Source organism: Leucoraja erinacea, chromosome 1 (genome assembly GCF_028641065.1).
Source record: "Leucoraja erinacea ecotype New England chromosome 1, Leri_hhj_1, whole genome shotgun sequence".
Classification (NCBI taxonomy): Eukaryota; Metazoa; Chordata; class Chondrichthyes; order Rajiformes; family Rajidae; genus Leucoraja; species Leucoraja erinaceus.
In genome coordinates, this window is record NC_073377.1 from 78,295,794 (window position 1) to 78,316,764 (window position 20,971).

Below are 20,971 nucleotides of genomic sequence, written 5' to 3' on the forward strand. Positions count from 1 at the left end.
TTTTCAAGGTTATCTTCAGACATTGAATTCTTGAGTGATCCCATAATTGTTGAGGATTGTTGATCTCAGTATTTGTCAGCAAAACAACAAACACATCTCTCATTGCACTGGGGAGTCATGTCTTGTCAGCATCTTCCATTGTTTGTTGCCAATGGTCACAGCTGTTCCCAATATCAAAGATGAGGGGTATAGATTCAAAGAATGATTAAAAAAATGCAGGAAGAAAGTGAGATATTTTTTAGGCAGAGTGGGTATAATCTGGAACTCACTGAGTGCTAGGATGGTAGAATAAGAATTAATAGAAAGATTAAATGAAAACTTACCATTTGAAGTTTGATCTTCATTTTATGAGAAGTTGAAGTGAGGGATTATGTGAAGAGCCCGCCAGCCCCATGCGCGTCAATCTGCAGAGCAACGGAATAAACCACAGACCACTTGCACAAACTTAAACTATAGAAAGATTAATAACCGTTGAGTTACCGAATAATCTTTATGAGATTCAGGGTTGAGAGTGGAGGGCAAGTAATCCCTCACTTCAACTTCTCATAAAATAAAGATCAAACTTAAAACGGTAAGTTTTTGTTTAATCTTTCTATTCAAAGCTCTGTGCTTTCTGTGGTTTCATGCAGTAACCCAAACTGGGTGTGAAACACTTAAACAGATAAACCAAAAATGGTAGAAAAGACATGGGTTATTAATAACATGATGCTAACTTGCATACATGGCCATTGCCCTTAGTCGGACCAGAGCCCCAATTGGTTTTGAGTTAGACAATAACTCATGCAACACTGTTCAGAATTCTAACCGCAATCACACAGGCATGTTCAACCAAATTATATAACTTCTGAATGTGCACTATGTAAGCCTCCTGCTGTTGCAAGAAGATGATCAAATGGGAATATCCATTCTATTGGCTGCCAGTGAGCCACCAGCAATCTCTGGAGAAAACTATTAAATAACAATGAAGAAACCATGCTTCATCTCATAGGTACTAGCAAGCTCAGTGTACCTATATCCATAATAACACCTCCAATCTCCGATCTGGTGGGTATGCTGTCACCTCCAAATTGTACACAACCATGCCTGTTTTGCTTTAAGAAATCATTCCCATAACAAGCTACCCTCATGTCAGTTATGAACCAGAGACCGAGCCAGAGATTGAGTAAAGGCAGTGTTCTTAGTGCTTAAATCAGTTGCTAAAAGCATAATCAACTTAAAAGACACTGCTCCCATTAGGAATGCAGTAGAAGAATATCTGCATAAAAATTTACTGATATACATTCCACACTACTATGAGTCTAGGCTTTTAGAGCGGTCATATAAAAGACACCTTGAATAACGTTAGTCAACAGCGGGTAAATAACCAATCATTTATTGTCCCACATGATACTATAGAGAATGACAAAGCAGCACAAGCAGTGTCAATTGTGCTATAACATAACCGTTTTTCTAAGCCCAAACTGAAAGAAACACAAACCTCTGCTACTTCTGTTTAAAAGTAGCTCACATGTCTTGTCCACAAACTTCCATACAATCGTGCAGAACTTGCTGCCCGAGAAATAGGCTGAACAAGCCATCACTCATGACTTCGAGTAAATAGGAGCTTCTTTCAGCCACCTTTACCATGGACACCCTGAATGAGTAAGCAAAATTGGCACAATTAAATTTCATGTTGCCTCATCCTTAATATCATAAGAGGCATCTACTGATAAAACCCAATTAATCTTATCAGCTACAAAATTTGCATGTCGTCTATAAACTCCATGACACAATGACCTGTTGATCTGAGTAGGGCAGCATTAACTTTAGAATCTTTGTAAATAGCCTAGGCCTGAAGACAACCCCTAGGTAGAGCCTAAACTTTCCACCACTGGCATTGTTATCAAAACAACAGATATATCCGTGCCTCTCGTGATGAGATATGGCAAAGTAGGCATCTTCAACATCGATTGAGGTCCGAATCCTCTGAATCAGCTAAATTGCTGAAAGACAATTATCCATCTTAAACTGGGGAACCAAACACATGATCAGACTAGCAAAATCCTAATCTGATTTGGCATGCTCCACTTTTCTGCAACCTTGATAAATATCAGAAATATATCGCTCTTGTTCTTGGGCAGACTACTCATCCTTTGTGAGACGTCGCTGTTTCCACTTGGATAAACATCGTTTCCTCTATAGACCGTACGGACGGACATTTTTTGGCTTCTCTTGCCGCGGAAGATCTATTTATTTATTTATTTTGCTCATAACATATAATCAGATCCTTATGACTAGAGCTGAAACACAACATCCACTTGATGTGGGAATACGAGTTCCCTGTCAACTCTTGACTGTCAGAGTCACTACAAATCCTCAGCCTTCTTCCTCAGAGTGGAAAATAGCATAATGCAAACCAGAACCAGGAATTGCTCCACAGTCCTCCGATTGAAACTATCTGTCTCAGTCGCCAGTGTGCGCAACACACTCTTCGACCAGCCACTCTATCAGGAATACTGGTATTGAGAGCCTACAGATTATTACATATATATTTTCTATTCACAACATGAACCTGCAGGTTAGATAAAAAATGCTACATGCCAGACCGGCTTTCTGCTGGTAGCTACCTATCCCAGAGCGGATGGCAATTATGTTTCAAATGAACTGGCAACTCTACTAACTGAGCTAGAAGAATTAAGCATGTGTTGAGGGAAACCTCAAACGACCTCACTCTATTGAGCAGCTTGATAACCTAAATCACAGATGTTGAGGCAGTACTTTCCTGGTCAATATGTTCCATTTGGCCAGCCAGTTCCAAGATGGACTACCTTGAATCAGGGTAGCCAAGCTCTTCCTACTTGGAACTTACAGAGGTTGCTCTGCAAGGCACCCTGCCAATGTCTCTGCATCAACCCGATCTACTCCAGGCCCTTTAATGGTTCTCGGTATGTTTTTATGTGTGAGTGGGGGGGAATAGGGGAAACCGTTTCCAGGCATTTAGCTCGGCGGAGATACGACTTTCTCCTAGTCGCATTTTCGCCTCCCCCGCGGCCTAACAACTTGGATTGGAGCGGCCTTTCCCGGAGATGGCCCAGAGGTTCAGCAGCAGGAGCGGCGTGGACTTCCATCGCTGAACCAGAAGAAAGGCTCCGACCGCCGGCCTGCTGACTTTAATATCATGAAGCTGCGGTCTGCGGAGCTTCTAGCAGCAGGCATGGAGCGAACTTTACCATTCCGGAGTCAGGGATCCCGTGGCCAGGATCACCAGAGAAGAGCTCTGACTGCTGGCCTGCCTGTGGCCTATAACATCGAGAAGCCGTGGTTTCCGGTAAGTGAGTGGCCGATTCGGGCACTCCAAGCCACGGAGTGTGTTTCATCCGCCCCGACATCGGAGCTTCGATTATCCCGACGAGAGGGCTTGTACAATCGGGCTGTCCGTAGTGGCAACTACACTGGTGAACAAAAGGAGGAAGACGGACTGCTTTATTGCCTTCCATCACAGTGATCACTGTGGTGGATGTTTATATTAAGTTCTATCGTTCTTTTAATTGTGTTGTGTTCTTTTAATTGTATGGCTGCATGGTAACTCAAATATAACTGTACCTTAATTGGTGCATGTGACAATAAATGTGAATTTGAATTTGAATGTGTTTGCTGTATTGCTTCTATGATTCCATATCTCCAGTACAGCAAGATTTAATTTTAGTGCATGGTTTGCTTTTGAGCTTGAGAGATATCATTGCAGAGTTATGCATTATTTTCTTTCTGTAAGTAGCCAGCAATAAGTATTCCTAGGTCAAGTACATTCAGATCAATTTCAACATCCGTCTTAACCTTGATGTCAGAAGTGAAGTCTCTCACAAACCAATCTATACACTTTCTGTTTTCAATGCTTACTGTCTCGCTTGATGAGATTGGCAATTTAGTTCTTCTTCTAGATCACCTCTGACTAGATTGTGCCATTAATCTATACATCGCAAGAGTTGCGCAGACTAATAAAGCTAAAATTCAAGGTAAGACTTCACAGTCAAAAACAGTACATCCTCCTTCATTTTACAATGCTGGAGATGTGCTACACTAATAATAGAAAGAGTGAGAATTTTAAATCAGGGTTGTTACTTAGTCAAAACCCAGTGCAGATCAGTATGCACTGTGGGTATGGATGAACAAGAGTTATTGAGCATAAGGACATGGGGGGAGGAGTTGGGGGGGAGGGCAGAGGTAATGATGATGATGATGATGATTCTTTATTGTCAAACGTAGCTAGGTACAGTGAAATTATTGTTTTTCCAAACAAAGTAGACAAAAGACTCACCACAAAGGCACCGCCAAAGTTACAAATAGTAATCATCCCTTCTTTGTCATCCCCACCCAACCCCACCTCATACCACACCACCACCGCCCTTTTCAGTAGCGCCCCCATGCCAGAACCCCCTTTGTTCTCGTCAACTCCCCACACCGGGTAATCCTTTGTTCTCGGCAGACTTAGAGGGGAGTCATAGTTTTAGATAGGTTTATGGAGACTAGATCGAAGCTGGTCAAGGGTGCACTGGAAATCGTTAATGGTAACAGTCATGAATGTTGTTTTAGCACCAAATAGAATAAGTTAGGCAGTGTTATTAAGTACATAAAAAGTTAGTACTACTGTAGTAGGATAGAGTTTAGATTTTAGAGATACAGCATGAGAAAAGGCACCTAGTCTGCACCGACAAGCAATAACCCTGTACCGACCATCATTATCCGACACACTAGGGACAATTTACAATTAACAAAAGCCAATTAACCTATAAACCTGTACATCTTTGGAATGCAGGAGGATACCAGAGCACCTGGAGAAAACCCACTCATTCACAGGGAGAACGTTCAAATTCTGTACAGAACAGCATCCGTAGTCAGGATCGATTCTGGGTCTCAGGCACTGCAATGGCCCTGTCTCACGGTGCGAGTCCACCCACGAGTGATCCCGAGTGAAAGAAAAAATCAAACACATGGTTGTTTACGATTCCAAATTTATATTCACGAGTTTAAACGAGTTCCCACGTGCATGTCTAAGTTTGCCGTTTACTTCTCATTTCTGCGATGTACCAAGTTCCTCTCCCGAGTTACCAAGTTCCTCTCCCGAGTTACTCTTGAGCCGACAACGACTACCGATGTGTGGAAAAATCATCACATGGATAAAAATGTCATGCAGTTTTTTTTTTACAATAAAAAGCCCCCCATGACCATGGGCAGAACTGCCCCGATGATCAGCTTCTCCATGTCTCTTATGTAGCTGCATGCTTCTCTTGTCATGTAATTAACCGCTTTTAACAATTGCCTATCATTGCTACAATGCAATAAATGGCATTTAAAGTACTTGGGTGTCAAAAAAAGTGCAAAACATAAAGGTGTTTAAGAAACGGACTGCAGGGAGAACTTCAAATCTTTTGTAAATCGATAAAATTCAGGTAGAAGTTGAATTCAAGATTTAAATCCCCTGAAAGTTTGGTTTCTTAACACAGGATAGATGTTCTGCCAGAATGGAGTTGCTGAATAAAATCGTCTCCCATTTTCCTCCGTTTCTTGCATGACCTCGGCTTGCCAGCTTTATTTCACACTCTGTGATCTGTGTAATGTATATAAGTGTAAAATGATAAACTGACCAAGAAGGTCCAGTGTTCTCCCCTGTTAGTTTAGTTTAGAGATATAGAGCGGAAACAGGCCCTTCGGACCACTGAGTCCACGCCGACCAGTGATCCCCGCACACTAACACCATCCTACACCCACTATGGACATTTTTACATTCATCAAGCCAATTCACCTACAAACTTGTACGTCTTTGGAATGTGGGGGGATCACGGAGAAAACCCACGCAGGTCACGGGGAGAGCTTACAAACTCAGTACAGACAGCACCCGTATTCGGGATCGAACCCGGGTCTCAGACGCTGCATTCAGGCAGCTGCACCACCGTGAATGAAGGCCTATTTTTAGTATCAAATAGAGGAGCAAGAGGGTGATCAAGGCGGAGAAAGTGTAGAGGCCAATGCCCAGGTAGTCCCACTCACAGGAGTGCAGGTCCACCATGACGATGCCGTGGCCGCGGTGGACTTTGGGGGAGGTGACATCGGTGACCAGGCGAGGGATGTAGACCGTGGTCTGATTGATCCACCACACAAACCACCTGGTGTCGCAGGTGCAGAGAAAGTGGTTGCTGCTTAGCCGCAGCTCCCAAAGGTGTTCGATGGCGCTGTCCGGGAAACTGGAGGCCTGGATGGTCTTCAGGTTGTTGTAGATGAGATCCAGGTAGTGCAGGGAGGTCACGTCCTGCAGGAAGTCCTTGGTCGGCTTGGACATCTGGTTGTGGGTGAGGTTGAGGACGTGCAGGGTCTGGGTGCAGTTGGACAGCACACGAGGCACCGTGGTCAACAGGTTGCTACCGAGGTCCAGCAGCTCCAAACAGCCTAGCAGGTGAAGCCTGCCCCAGTTGAAGCTCCGCAGCTGGTTACCACTCAGCACAAGCTCCTTGAGTAGCGGGGCAGGTGGTCAAACACGTCGTGCGGCATGAACGCGAGTTTCTTCCCCTAATAATCCGCTGCTATCTGTGTTCGAGAGCGAAAACCTGCAAAGGGCAGGCATGGTTCCTCGCCAGCGAAGATGGACACAGAATGCTGGAGTAACTCAGCGGGACAGGCAGCATCTCTGGAGAGAAGGAGTGGGTGACATTTCGGGTTGTGACCCATTACTTCTCTCCAGCATGCAGCTCCCTTTGATGGTGGGGAGGTCAATCCCCGTAATTGACTGGACACGTTCTGCCACTTTTCTGCTTGCTCCTTTGTTCCTGGGTGTTCAAGTCACCAGATCAGGTCATGAGACAACAGTTCAGTATGCTCTCTAACGTACACCTGTAGAAGTTTATTTGAGTATTCTATTGAATGTTTCTCAGAAAAAGAACAAGGTTGAGATTCAAATTTCCAGAAGCATAAGATTGTGGTGTGTGGGGTAAGGATACAAGATTGTTTCAACCTTGTGCAATGCATATTACTTCCCTGTCCCTACTCAATATGGCAGATTCCACATTTCTGCTACAAAATAGTACATTCTTCCAACACTTCATCTTGAGGAGTAGGAAGTTCAGTTATCGTACAAAAAGGTTTTGAGTTATTCAATTCAACCCAACTGCATTATTGTAAGTGAACCAATTTTATGCAGTTTAAAATATTTGACACTAGATTTGACGCTACAATTTAAAGGATTGTTCCTTAGATATAATATTTGAAAGAATTAAAAACACGTTATTTTTGTTGCAGCTAATTGTTTCAGATTTGGAGCCCTGTAAAGCTGTGCTATTCTCATAAAAAAACATCTCAATACTGTGCATGTGGAAATCAGCAGGATAGAAGGACTTCATCAATAACTTTATTGATTATAAATGTCCCTTAAAGTGATGGTTCAATTCAAAATCTTTTACTTACCCCTGTGGGAGTAGCACTAAGAACACAATGGTATTATATATAGAAATTGAGTGAAGAGTCAACCCAATCTATCAGCAGGTGGCCATGACTGTCTATTATTGACAAATCAATATAAACATGTTTCTTCTTAGGCACAACTTAAATTAATTTTAAAGGATTTGGCAAGTAAGTGGGAGAAATATATTTTGGTTATTAGTGCACTGGCAGTTTGAATGTAATATTACAAAATTTGCCTTAATTTCATACTTACAATCCATATAATCTTCCTTAGTATTTTAGTTTATTCATTCTTGTTTGTGTTTAGGAATAGAAAGACAGTAGTGGACTGGTTGTTTTGTGAAATTTAAAATAATTACTTTGAATGTCATGACATGTGCAGGTACTGTCGTTTAAGAATCATTTAGACAGGTTCATGAATAGGTAGGTTTAGAGGGATATGGGCCAAAAGCAGGCATGTGGGACTAGTTGATTGTCGTTCGGCTGAAGGGCCTGTTTCCACGCTGTATGACTCTACGACTATATCTCACTGTTCCAGATTACATTCGGATGAAAAGTAAATTAGTCGTTAAAACTAAACGAAGAAAACTATTCCTGTTAAAATATATAACAGTGTAAAGCAAAAGCACAGATTTCTACTTTTTGTTTGTGAAGTAAAGCCTGATTCTGTCCATTCACCTGAACTTACATCAATATCTCACTGAGATCAGGAAGTGGAAGTGTTCGAGTTATATTACAAATGAAGCTGAAAAATGTTATTAAAGTGTCAGATCCCTGAAAACTGTATTTATGTATTGAAAGTTAGAGCTGCAAGTGGGAATTCATTTTTTAAGAGTTTTATTATGAGGGAATTGCATACTTCAGAAATTGTCATGCCTTCTGCTTTGTGGTAGACATTTGAAACTTAATACAAAAGTCTGCAACTTTGTGCTTTAGTTAAATTTATGCCTGTCATGAAATGAGCTCCCTGTTGTCGGGCCTGGCTATGTACAGGGCTGTCCAAAGGGATCAAGCTGTGATGCGAATCCGGAGAGCTGCCAAATGAGTGACATTTCCTGGGAACATCTACAGAATTTTAAGAAGTCATCTTTGTCCTTCCAAAGAACAGGGTTTAGTGGAGGCTCAACACAGCAATGTGGGATCTGCAAAGGAAAAAAAAAGGATTGTAGTAACACAAGATTATTCAATTTTCCAGAAATCTTCATATCACTGTCAGTAATCAAAACGTATCAAGTGATACAATAGTTTTCTTTGATTTTCTCCTTATAGTGACTTGATTATCCTGGGCTGGCATTAAAAATCATTTACCAAATAAATACTCTGACATCAGTGCATAGTATTGAAGAAAGATTTTTCTTCAATAGATAGATAGGGTAGTAAAGATAGCTTTTGGTGTGCTGGCCTTTATAAATCAGAGCATTGAGTATAGAAGTTGGGATGTAATGTTAAAATTGTACAAGGCATTGGTGAGGCCAATTCTGGAGTATGGTGTACAATTTTGGTCGCCTAATTATAGGAAGGATGTCAACAAAATAGAGAGCGTACAGAGGAGATTCACTAGAATGTTGCCTGGGTTTCAGCAACTAAGTTACAGAGAAAGGTTGAACAAGTTAGGGCTTTATTCTTTGGAGCGCAGAAGGTTAAGGGGGACTTGATAGAGGTTTTTAAAATGATGAGAGGGATAGACAGAGTTGACGTGGAAAAGCTTTTCCCACTGAGAATAGGGAAGATTCAAACAAGGGGACATGACTTGAGAATTAAGGGACTGAAGTTTAGGGGTAACATGAGGGGGAACTTCTTTACTCAGAGAGTGATGGCTGTGTGGAATGAGCTTCCAGTGAAGGTGGTGGAGGCAGGTTCGTTTTTATCATTTAAAAATAAATTGGATAGTTATATGGACGGGAAAGGAATGGAGGGTTATGTTCTGAGCGCAGGTATATGGTACTAGGGGAGAATACTTGTTCGGCACGGACTAGAAGGGTCGAGATGGCCTGTTTCTGTGCTGTAATTGTTGTATGGTTATATGGTTATAAAGTTGGAGTTTGCAAAATAAATCTTCATCAATAAAATATCATTTTATTGGAAGCAGCAGGGTTGCTTTGGAGTAGTCTGACATTACTCCACAAACATAAACTCAAAGAAGAAGGCACAGAGATATGAACATTAGAATTGAATCAACTTATTAGTGCATGGTGTGAATAGAACTACAGTACATCTTCAAAAATAGACAACACAGTAACACAGCAAACAGTAATTGTTATAATCTTATTAGAGTTACCGCAGTAATAAAGCTTCCAGCCATTTGCTTGTCCCATCAATTTTCATGTCACTTGCAAACTTGCTCATCATATTGTCTGATTTGACCCATGAATATATACTACCTATAGAGATCAATCCAATTAATCCCATTCCTTTGACTTCTCCAAAAGCCTGCAAATTATTTCCTTTCAGAAACTTCTGCAGGACCTTTTTGAATGTCATTAATGAATGTCCCATCATTGCTACCCTCATGCATTCTAACATTTAATCACTTATTGTGTCAAAAGTTCATTTTCCATGTCATTCTTGGGTTTATTTAGCAATTGCCTTTCACAACATTTTCCCTAAAGCTTGTCTCTTTCGTTTATGGGAACAGTTTCTCTCTATCTACTCATGACTTAATACCTATGTCAGCTCTCCAAACCATCTTCTTTTTTCCCCAAGGAGAATTACCCCAGTTTTTGTAGTAGACCCAAGTAGATTCATTCCTGGGATCATGTTGGAAAATCTCTTCTGCATCTCCTCTAATGCCTTAGAGGTCGGTGCCCAGTACTGAACATATTTTTTCATTTGTGGTTGAATATGTGTTTTATAAAGATTTATCTTGTCTTTGAGAAACAAGGTAATGTAAACAACTGCAGCTATTGGTTTATAAAAAAAGACATAAAGTGCTGGAGTAACTGAGCTTGTCAGGAAGCATTTCTGGCGAAAATGAATAGGAGATGTTTTGCATCGGGACCCTTCTTCACAATGGTTTGAAGCAGTGTCTAGATCTGATATGTAACCTATTTATGTTCTCCTAACCTGCCCAGTAACTTCAGCACTGCGTTTATTTTTTCATCTTGCCTTCCTAGTTCTTGTAGTCTCTGCTGAATTTGTGACCCAGATGCTCTTTCTTGTCTTTTTTATCTTTTAGAAAGCACAAAATGAACGATCCCACATTTGCATGCTACAACCTAGCCCCATTATTTAGTCGAAAGCAGATGAAAATGCTGGAGAAGCTCAGCGGGCGAGGCAGCATCTATGGAGTGAAGGAAATAGGCAGTGTTTCGGGACAAAATCCTTCTTCAGATCCTTCTCATCCTCCTGTGCTCCTGTAAATATGCTCCTAAAGCTTATCCTCCTTAGTCTAGTTCAGTAAAAACACTGAGTCAAGCACTGGACCAACTAAACGTTATTTTTGAATAAACAACAAATCCCCCTATATGACACCTAAACCGCCATGGATTTGATCCTTGTCTCTGCCTGGCCAAGCCATTCAGCCTCATGCAAGCAGACACTACCAAAAGGTTACACAGTCCCAAACGCCCTTCAAGAAGATCGACAGCGATCTAAATGAGGGCTACCTTTTATAGGTCAACGAAGCATGAGGAGCTGAACTACATAGGGGTGGTTCCCCTAACAAGCCAATTACACATATCGATTACATTCAAATATTATTGGCAGTCCCCCAACCCAATTACAAAGAGTCCCAAACAATGTTTCTACAGAAGCTTCTGGAAGGAATTCAATTAATCAAATAATGCAACATTCTCCCTGGTAATGTAAACAATTCAGACAAGCCAATCCCCAAACAGCAGGATAACTGTCCTGCAACATTATTGACACCATTTACAATCTCTTTGCAGCAATCCAATCAAAGCAATGCATTTATAACATCTTGAAGTTTCTTTGCAGGGTCCTCATACATATTATTAATTGAGAGGACATCTGGATCTTTCCCCATCCTGCATATCAATCTAGGGCTCAGACTGGCTGGCGCCATCCACAGCCTGTACTTTTCCACAGATAAAGGTTAAGCAAATCTTACAAATGTAGTCTTCAAATCCTCCATTTTGTAGTCTTCAATTTGGTCAATATTAACACTCCAATGAATAGAGTCCTAGCCTACTCAACCTCTCCTTATAGCTCAGATCCTGGAGTTCATCGTACATCATAATTTAATTTTTGAAAACAAAATAAACAATGTATTAGAAAGGATGAACTGCAAAATTCTTATGTCGCATCCACTCTGTATTTAATTAACTGACTCATTATTTTGGTCTTTTACCTGGCAATACCACTGGACAAATCATTTGATTCCTCAAAAACCCATTTAGGATTATTTTTACAGAATGTCCTATACTTGTGTGGCACTGAAGACACTGAGCATCAGGTTAGGATTTTTCATTGTCATGAGACTGGATCCGACCACTAAGGTTGGTATATAAAGCACCCCAATGCACTGTTTCAAAGAATAGTAGGGCTACTCAGCTTTATGACAAATATTTATGGCTCAAACTTCAGGACAAAATTGCTGACAATTTGTCAATATCCATTAGTTTTTTGTGGGAACGCTGCCACATTTCATGCACACCATTGGGACTAAACTTCAAACTACTTAATTGAATATAAATCTATATGTAAGAGAACATACAAATGTAAGTTCTTCTGTCTCTTTTCTGACATTCAGAGTTATGTTCTGCAACGACCTGGTAAGGATGATTGCATAAATTAAAACTCTTGTCTTCATTTCTTGAACATTTTCTGGTCTGGAAAGCTTACAATTAATGCAATGCACAGAAGGTCAAAGTGCAGTTTGCACTAAGGGCTATCACTGCAATAGTCTACTTTCCATGGGCCAGTGCAGGTTTGACATGTTCAATGTTCTTTCCTCCATTCATTTTCATTGAAGGGATTTACCAGAGTCACTGCCTCAAAAAGGCAGCCAGCATCATCAGAGACCCACACCACCCAGGCCATACACCAATTTCAACCCTGCAATCGGGATGAAGGTATAGGAGCCTGAAAACTGTAACCTCCAGGTTCATTACCAACTTCTTCCCTACAGCCATCAGGCTATTAAACAATAGAACCTCAAATAAGCACTGAACTACAATGACTATTAATGTTATCATTGCATTATTATTGTTTGTTTTTTGTGTGTACCTATGTGTGCGTTTTTGTGTGTATATATATTATGATCTATATATCCGCGGCCATTGTGCTCTTACTCGGGCGGGAGAAGTCGCCGCCGCAGAAGCCCCGAAAAGCGGTCTCCCTCCAGGGAGCCGTGGGCTTGTGAGTACAGCATCAGCAGTGCAGCTCCTACTCGGCCAGCTCCGCGAACTTTTTTTCCTTCGCTCCTCTGCGGCCTCAACTCATTCATGCAGGGAGAGATTATATTGTTTACACGCACCCCAACATAAAATGTTTACACAGACATTCTGACAGGCTTGTGCTGCCAGAGCCGCGCCGCCTGCGACTACAAGTAATCATTGCATTAATGTTTGTTTTTTGTTCTATCTAGGACATATGATCTATATAGATAATTTGTGAGTATGTGTACACTCATTTATTATTGTTTACAGTGTCTATGTTTCTGTTGTGCCTGCGAGTAAGAATGTCATTGTTCTATCTAGGACATATGACAAGAAAACACTCTTGACTCTTCATCCTGGACCTAGGAAAGATGATAATCTGTAAGTCTGAATCTTCAGTCACAGGTCAAAGACCCTTAACAATGAAGAGATGGCTGGAATCATAAAAAGAAGAAAGTTCAGTGTAGCTGACATCGGAGATCACAAGATCGAGGATCACTTCTGGAGATCAGGGATGGAGAAGAGGGCAGAATTAACACGATCAAATTCTGGGGTGGGGATAATTGTTGCACAGCCTGACCGAATTTCCTGGGCATTGTTACTATATGACTTTAAGATTAAAAAAATGTAATCAGATATTGATACTGAATAATGTATAGATTTAAGTCTGTAATTTGTAATAATGATTGCTCCAAATTGGAATTACAGTAATTATGGTGTGTGGCATGTACAAGTCAGCCATGAATTTTTTATGCTCACAGCATGTCCAAACGTAAATCTTTCATAAGACTATTAGTTTTTTTCTATCGGATGGGCATTTGGCTTCATCAACCATTCAATATCAACCTGGGATATTTGAATGGAGGAGCTAAGGACTTACAGATAGCAGACAAAGCTGATTATTAGTGAAATAAATTATTTTTGAGAGTAGGTCAAAGGTAAGGATTATAGGACCAATCAGTACTATCATTCTTATGCAGTTTATTGAATTGAGAGGTTATGGGGAGTAGGCCGGAGAATGGGGTTAAGAGGGGAAGATAGATTAGCCATGATTGAATGGTGGAGTAGACTTGATGGGCCGAATGGCGTAATTCTACTCGTATCACATGACCTCATGACTTGATTCTTACAAGTTAAACTACCTTAATTAATGTTACCAAAAGAGTTAACAGATAACACAGAGTTGTTAAAAGAAAACAAGGAAACAACTGAAGTACAATCTGAAGCTTTTAATGTTCGCAATAGAAATGTGTGTCGTGCTTTGATGTCTTATTGGAAGGTTTGCGTTCTTAAATAATTGCCATAACCTCTCTTTCTGAAGCAAGCTTGATGTTTGTTAGTTCAATCACATTAATCAGATTTACTTGAGCATTCTCTGTATTGATCTTGAAGAATTACCAGGGGTTTATTAATAAGACTGAGAATAGCTTTGGACCAGTGATGACTTCAACTCCCACTTCATTTTAATAGCTACACTGAGATTTATGTTTGAAGTTCGGCTCAGGATTGCAGTGTTCTCTTGTAAGCAACAAATCAAATGTTAGATTCCTTTCAGAATCTCAGTCTCATGCCCCCAGAGATCACATTGCAACATTAATTTTTAAATCCATTAATATTCCAAACTTTTATTGATATTGTAATAAACTTATATTGAGTAATTAGTATTCACCTGAATTACGTTATTCTAAATCCCAAACAGACTACCAACCCACTATTATGGACTAATTGTCAGCATACAAACCATTTCCATAGACAAAAAGTGGAACTGAATGGATAAAACAATTGCATTATTTGATTACAGCCATCAGGCTATGAAACACAACAACGAATAAGCTCTGAGCTCTAAACTGCAACTTTTTCTTTCTTTTTTTCTCACACCCCATTATGTACTATGTTAACATATTTACATATTCTGTTGTGCTGCAGCAGGTAAGAATTGCATTGTCCCATCCGGGACATATGACAATAAAACACTCTTGACACTCTTGACTTTATGTCTCAAAATTGCAAGTCCACCCAAGTTTGCCAATCTTCATTCAAAGGGACTATGTAGCAATTAATTTTGGAATAGATTGGAGGTGTACATAATAGATGATCCTTTACCAGAAAGGTCTGTGTCCAGATTTACTGATGCATCACATGATTTATCGTTGGGCACAGTTAGGAGTAGTGGGGGTGGGAGTTGGGATGGGAGGGAGGTTGGGGAGACATCAAATTAATGTACAGCTCTTTCTCACAATAACACTGAAAGAGGCTACTCAGCCCATTAGATCCATGCTAAATTACGATAGAGCAAATGACATAAAATTCCATCCCATTTGCTACTGTCGTGTTTGAATTGCCAGGAGTTCACATTCAAGCATATGTTGCATCTCTTCTCCTCCAAGGAAATAGATCTCTCCTTATAACTGAAACTGCCAAGACCACCAGAGTGTCCCTCTATAACTCTCAACGTAGTTTCTCAACAAGTGACACACATTAAATAATTCCTCACCATTAAAGTTCCTGATTGTTGTGGTCCTTGAATTTCCAGAGGTTCACAGTTGATCATACATTCCATCTACAAGGTTTTCAAGAGGAGATGTACACACAAGTGTCATACATTCTGGCTATTTTGATAATAGGGAAAGCTTGTGTATCTCCCAGTCCGGGATTTATGTGGAATTGACTGTGAGTTGTTCAATGTCTTGTTAGATAGTTTAGTTTATTGTCACGTGTACCGAGGTATAGTGAAAAGCTTTTTAGTTTTCAATGGCAATACGAAAGAATCAAGTCAGAAAAAATTGAAGACAAGGATACACGTCTTAACTATTAGCAAGGTAAGGTCAACCAAGCGTTAGGACTATGTCTAAAAGAATGCACATATTTATGAACATCTGGTATGACAATCTCATCCTGCTTTTCTAGTAACTCGAAGAAAATGTGCCACTGTCTATTTATCACAAACTATAGACACGACAGGATGCACCTCCATGTTGACCAACCCTTTATTGTGTCGCCATCCTGTCAACCTACTAATTCTATCACAGAATGTTGTTTTTGCTTTGAATGGTGATAATTTCCTTCTCACCCTCAACACCACCATTGTTATTTAAATCTCAATTATACATCTGATGAAAAGGATGGGTATAACAATATAACAAAAAATGATTACTTATTATTAACATCAACATTTCATCTCCATCATCCTGGTTAGTTTTCCAATCCATAGGAAATACTTGCAGGAATGGTTAAGAACAATTACATCTATTATATATTAAAATTGTGTGGCTGCCGCCTGCCGCCTGCCGTCCGGCTGCCTTTCTGCCTTTTGATTTGTTCCATCGTGTGATGTCACAATGGCCAATACTCGCAGATGTCCAATCGGAATGGATCCATTTACATGGACGGTTGCCGGCCGCCTTTCTTCCTTTGATTCCCTGCAACTCCGAAACCAGACGCATAATCGGCGACATCTTTTCCATTTCGGTAGAGATTTCACTTTTCTTTCTAAGTATCCATTCCTCATTACATTTTGTCATCTTTAAGTACACATTTTTAATCAAATCCTTCTTCCCTCCCCCCCCCCCCCCCCCCAATATTTCAAAAATAAACTGGCTTCTCACCCATAGAATCAGCCCCAGCCCCAGCCCCTGGTGAACGTTCCATTGTGTGATGTCACAATGCCCAATGTTCACATATGTCCAATCAAAATGAATTCATTTACATATGCCTTTGCAGGAGCCCCAGCCCATGGTGAACGTTCCATTGTGTGATGTCACAATGCCCAATGCTCAAAGACATTGTTGCCATAGAGGGAGTACAGAGAAGGTTCACCAGACTGATTCCTGGGATGTCAGGACTTTCATATGAAGAAAGACTGGATAAACTCGGCTTGTACACGCTAGAATTTAGAAGATTGAGGGCGGATATTATAGAAACGTACAAAATTCTTAAGGGGTTGGACAGGCTAAATGCAGGAAGATTTTTCCAGATGTTGCGGAAGTCCAGAACAAGGGGTCACAGTTTAAAGATAAGGGGGAAATCCTTTAGGACAGAGATGAGAAAAACATTTTTCACACAGAGAGTGGTGAAACTCTGGAATTCTCTGCCACAGAAGGTAGTTGAGGCCAGTTCATTGGCTATATTTAAGAGGGAGTTAGATGTGGCCATTGTGGCTAAAGGGATCAGGGGGTATGGGGAGAAGGCAGGTACAGGATACTGAGTTGGATGATTAGCCACGATCATATTGAATGGTGGTGCAGGCTCGAAGGGCCGAATGACGTACTCCTGCACTTAATTTCTATGTTTATATGTTTCCCTCTCCTCACCCCTCTCCCTCTCCCACCCATCCCTTTCCCCCAACCCCCCTTCCCTCTCTACGCCACCCACTTCCCGCTCTCCACCCGCCCCCTTCCTCCTACCCCTCTTCCATCCCTCCCCCTTCCCCTCTCCTCCTCCCTCCCCACTCTTCCACCTCTCCCCTTCCCCCTCCACTCTCCCTCCCCACTCTTTCCCCTCTCCTCCCCCACCCCTCTCCCCCTTCCTCCCTCCTCACCTACCTCCCCATCCTCCCCCTCCCCTACATCTCTCTCCCCATTCCCCTCTCTCACCCCCACCCCACTCTCCTTTCCCTCCCAAATCTGTCCCGTTTCCTCTCCTCCTCCTCCTCCTCTCCCCCCTCCCTCTTCTCACCCCCTCCCCCGACCTGTGTGTTTGGGGGTGGTTAATGTGAGTTCGATGCCACTGCCCCCCTCCGCCCCCCCCCCCCCCCCCCCCCCCCCCCCCCCGCAAACGCCGTTGGGGAAACAGTCCCAACGAGTCTGCTCTTGGTCTAGTTTCTATTAAAGCTCATAATTTGTAATCAATTGTTGTGTTGAGTTATATTTTTCCCATCCAGCAATTGGGAATAATGTTCATATAACTGATAAGCCAGTTACTCACTCACAAACAAAAACAAATCTCAGTGTTCAAGTTCAAGTGAGTTTATTGTCATGTGCCCCTGATAGGACAATGAAATTCTTGCTTTGCTTCAGCACAACATAACATAGTAGGCATTGACTACAAAACAGATCAGTGTGTCCATATCTATATTACTAAATCTCTGATCTTGACCGCATTTGGCCCACTGTGCTGCGATTTCTGACAGAACGACGCCACCTATGGATGTAATTTTTGGCTACCTCGCTCAGAGCCCCCCCTCTGCCTTACGGGTGCGGAGGACTTTTCCATCGATGACAAATCAGAGATATATTCATATTTTTTTTTAAATCACCATTCTCTCTGCTGCCCCTGCTGGAGGGAGAGGGAGGGACTATAAAACCAGGAAGTGTTGTGCCTCACCCAGTCTCTGCAAGATGGATGAAGCCAAGGGTCACGCCTCTCTGAGCTCTGAATAACACTGAACAAATGTCTACACAACCGTGAGTACCCTTAATGTGGTTTGAAAATGAAAATATGGGTTGTTTGAAGTAAAAAGGCACTGCCTGCAAATGGTTGTTTGGGTGCTTTGGCTTGAAGTTGAAAGGCACTACTTACTGCAAATGGTGGCATGGGTGCTTTAGGTTGAAGTTGAAAGTCACTATTACTGTAAATGGGGGCTTGGGTGCTTTGTTTTAAGTTGAAAGGCACTACTTACTGCAAATGATGGCTTGGGTGATTTGGCTTGAAGTTGAAAGGCACTTCTTACTGCAAATGGTGGCTTGGGTGCTTTGGCTTTAAGTTGAAAGGCACTACTTACTGCAAATGGTGGCGGGTGATTTTGCTTGAAGTTGAAAGTCACTACTTACTGCAAATGGTGGCTTGGGTGCTTTGCTTGAAGTTGAAAGGCACTACTTACTGCATATGGTGGCGGGTGCTTTGGCTTGAAGTTGAAAGGCACTACTTACTGCAAATGATGGCTTGGGAGATTTGGCTTGAAGTTGAAAGGCACTTCTTACTGCAAATGGTGGCTTGGGTGCTTTGGCTTGAAATTTTAAAAAATCACCATTCTCTCTGCTGCCCCTGCAGGAGGGAGGGGGAGAGACTATAAAACCAGGAAGTGGTGTGCCTCACTCAGTCTCTCCAAGATGGATGAAGCCAAGGGTCACGTCTCTCTGAGCTCTGAATAACACTGAATAAATGTCTACACAACCGTGAGTATCCTTAATGTGGTTTGAAAATGAAAATATGATTTGTTTGAAGTAAAAAGGCACTGCCTGCAAATGGTTGTTTGGGGGTTTTGGCTTGAAGTTGTAAGGCACTACTTACTGCAAATGGCGGCTTAGGAGCTTTGGCTTGAAGTTGAAAGGCACTACTTACTGCAAATGGTGGCTTCGGTGTTTTGGTTTGAATTGAAAGGCACTTCTTACTGCAAATGGTGGCTTGGGTGTTTTGGCTTGAAGGTGAAAGGCATTACTTACTGCAAATGGTGGCATGCAGTTGAAAGACACTACGTACTGCAAATGGTGGCTTGGGTGCTTTGGCTTGAAGTTTAAATGCACTTCTTACTGCAAATGGTGGCTTGGGAGCTTTGGCTTGAAGTTGAAATGCACTATTTACTGCAAATGGTGGTTTGGGTGCTTTTGCTTGAAGTTGAAAGGCACTTCTTACTGCAAATGGTGGCTTGGGTGCTTTGGCTTGAAGTTGAAATGCACTATTTACTGCAAATGGTGGCTTGGGTGCTTTGGCCTGAAGTTGAAAGGCACTACTTACTGGAAATGGTAGCTTGGCTGCTTTGGCTTGAAGTTGAAAGGCACTACTTACTGCATATGGTGGCTTGGGTGCTTTGGCTTGAAGTTGAAAGGCACTACTGCAAATGCACTTACTTCCTGTTTGCACTGTATATTGATTTTAGATAAAACGCTGCCACTTACGGCTGTGATTTTTGGCCATCTTACTCAGTCCCCCCTCCGCTGAGCAGGTGCAGATAATTCTTCCCATTAATGAAAAATAAAAGTGTTATTAGTGTTTAAAGAATGTTGAGAATCTCTCTCCTGTCAATCACGCCCTGAAAGCCACACCTTTTCCGGTGGGAGGGGGAGGGGTTATAAAACCCGGAAGTGTCGGTATGGCTCAGTCTCTACATGATTGGGGAGGTAGAGGTCATGACTCTGTCTGAGCTGTGAATCAACTGAACACACTGAATGTCTACTGAACTGAGTTTGGTGTTTTGTGTGGTATTATGGTGGTTTCGCCCTGCATGAAATGGTATGAAGCTGCATTTGAATTTGGTGGCATTGGACCCTGCTTGAAGTGGTTGGAAACTGCACTTGAATTCGGTGGCCTTGCACCCTGCTCATAGTGGTAAGAAATTGCACTTGAATTTGGTGGCCTTGCACCCTGCTTGAAATGGAATTTCAAGGAATAGTCATGAGTCCACTGCCAGCCCACCAGCCTTGAGTGAGCTGCCAGCAGATGAAGCTTGAGGGACTGAGCTGCCACCCAAGAACCCATACCATTTGTACTCCAGAAAGCCCCCCCCCCACTGGCCACTAATATTGGAATTGGTGGAGATGTGGAATATTGCGTTGGGGGACCAGCCCTCCCGTGTGAACATGGGATCCAACGGGTCCCACTTAGTCTAGTACCATTATATAAATATATACACACATGAATAAATAAACTGATGAATTGCAAATAACAGATAATGGGCTAAAAAGTTCTGATTTTTGACCAAACCACGTTTAATAGCCTGATGGCTGTGGGGAAGTAACTATTCCTGAACCTGGTTGTTGCGGTCTTCAAGCTTCAGTACCTTCTACCTGAAGGTAGCAGGGAGATGAGTGTGTGGCCAGGGTGGTGCGGGTCCTTCATGATACTGCCAGCCTTTTTGAGGCAGCGACTGCGATAGATTCCCTCGATGGGAGGGAGGTCAGAGCCGATGGCTTTTTGTAGTCATTTCCTCACCAGGGCGCTCAAGTTGCCGAACCAAGCCATGATGCAACCGGTCAGCATGCTCACTAGTGGAGGGCACATCATAGATACATGATAAGGGAATGGATCCTGTGGATAGGGTGAACTGTTTTAAATATCTGGGAGTCCACATCTCTGAGGATATGACATGGTCATCACACGCCTCAGCACTGGTGAGTAAGGCAAGGCAGCGCCTTTACCACCTCAGGCAATTGAGGAAATTCAGAGTGTCTCCGAGGATCCTCCAGTGCTTCTACGCAGCGGCAGTGGAAAGCATCTTGTCCGGGAACATTACCATCTGCTTCGGAAATTGCTCTGCCAAGGACAAGAAG

The 20,971-nt window shown here is 42.0% G+C and overlaps 1 pseudogene; it reads right to left on the reverse strand.

Annotated features, from left to right (window-relative positions):
* Positions 1-4,365: 4,365 nt before the first annotated feature.
* Positions 4,366-10,206, reverse strand: LOC129706901 (toll-like receptor 7; annotated as a pseudogene).
* Positions 10,207-20,971: the final 10,765 nt, after the last annotated feature.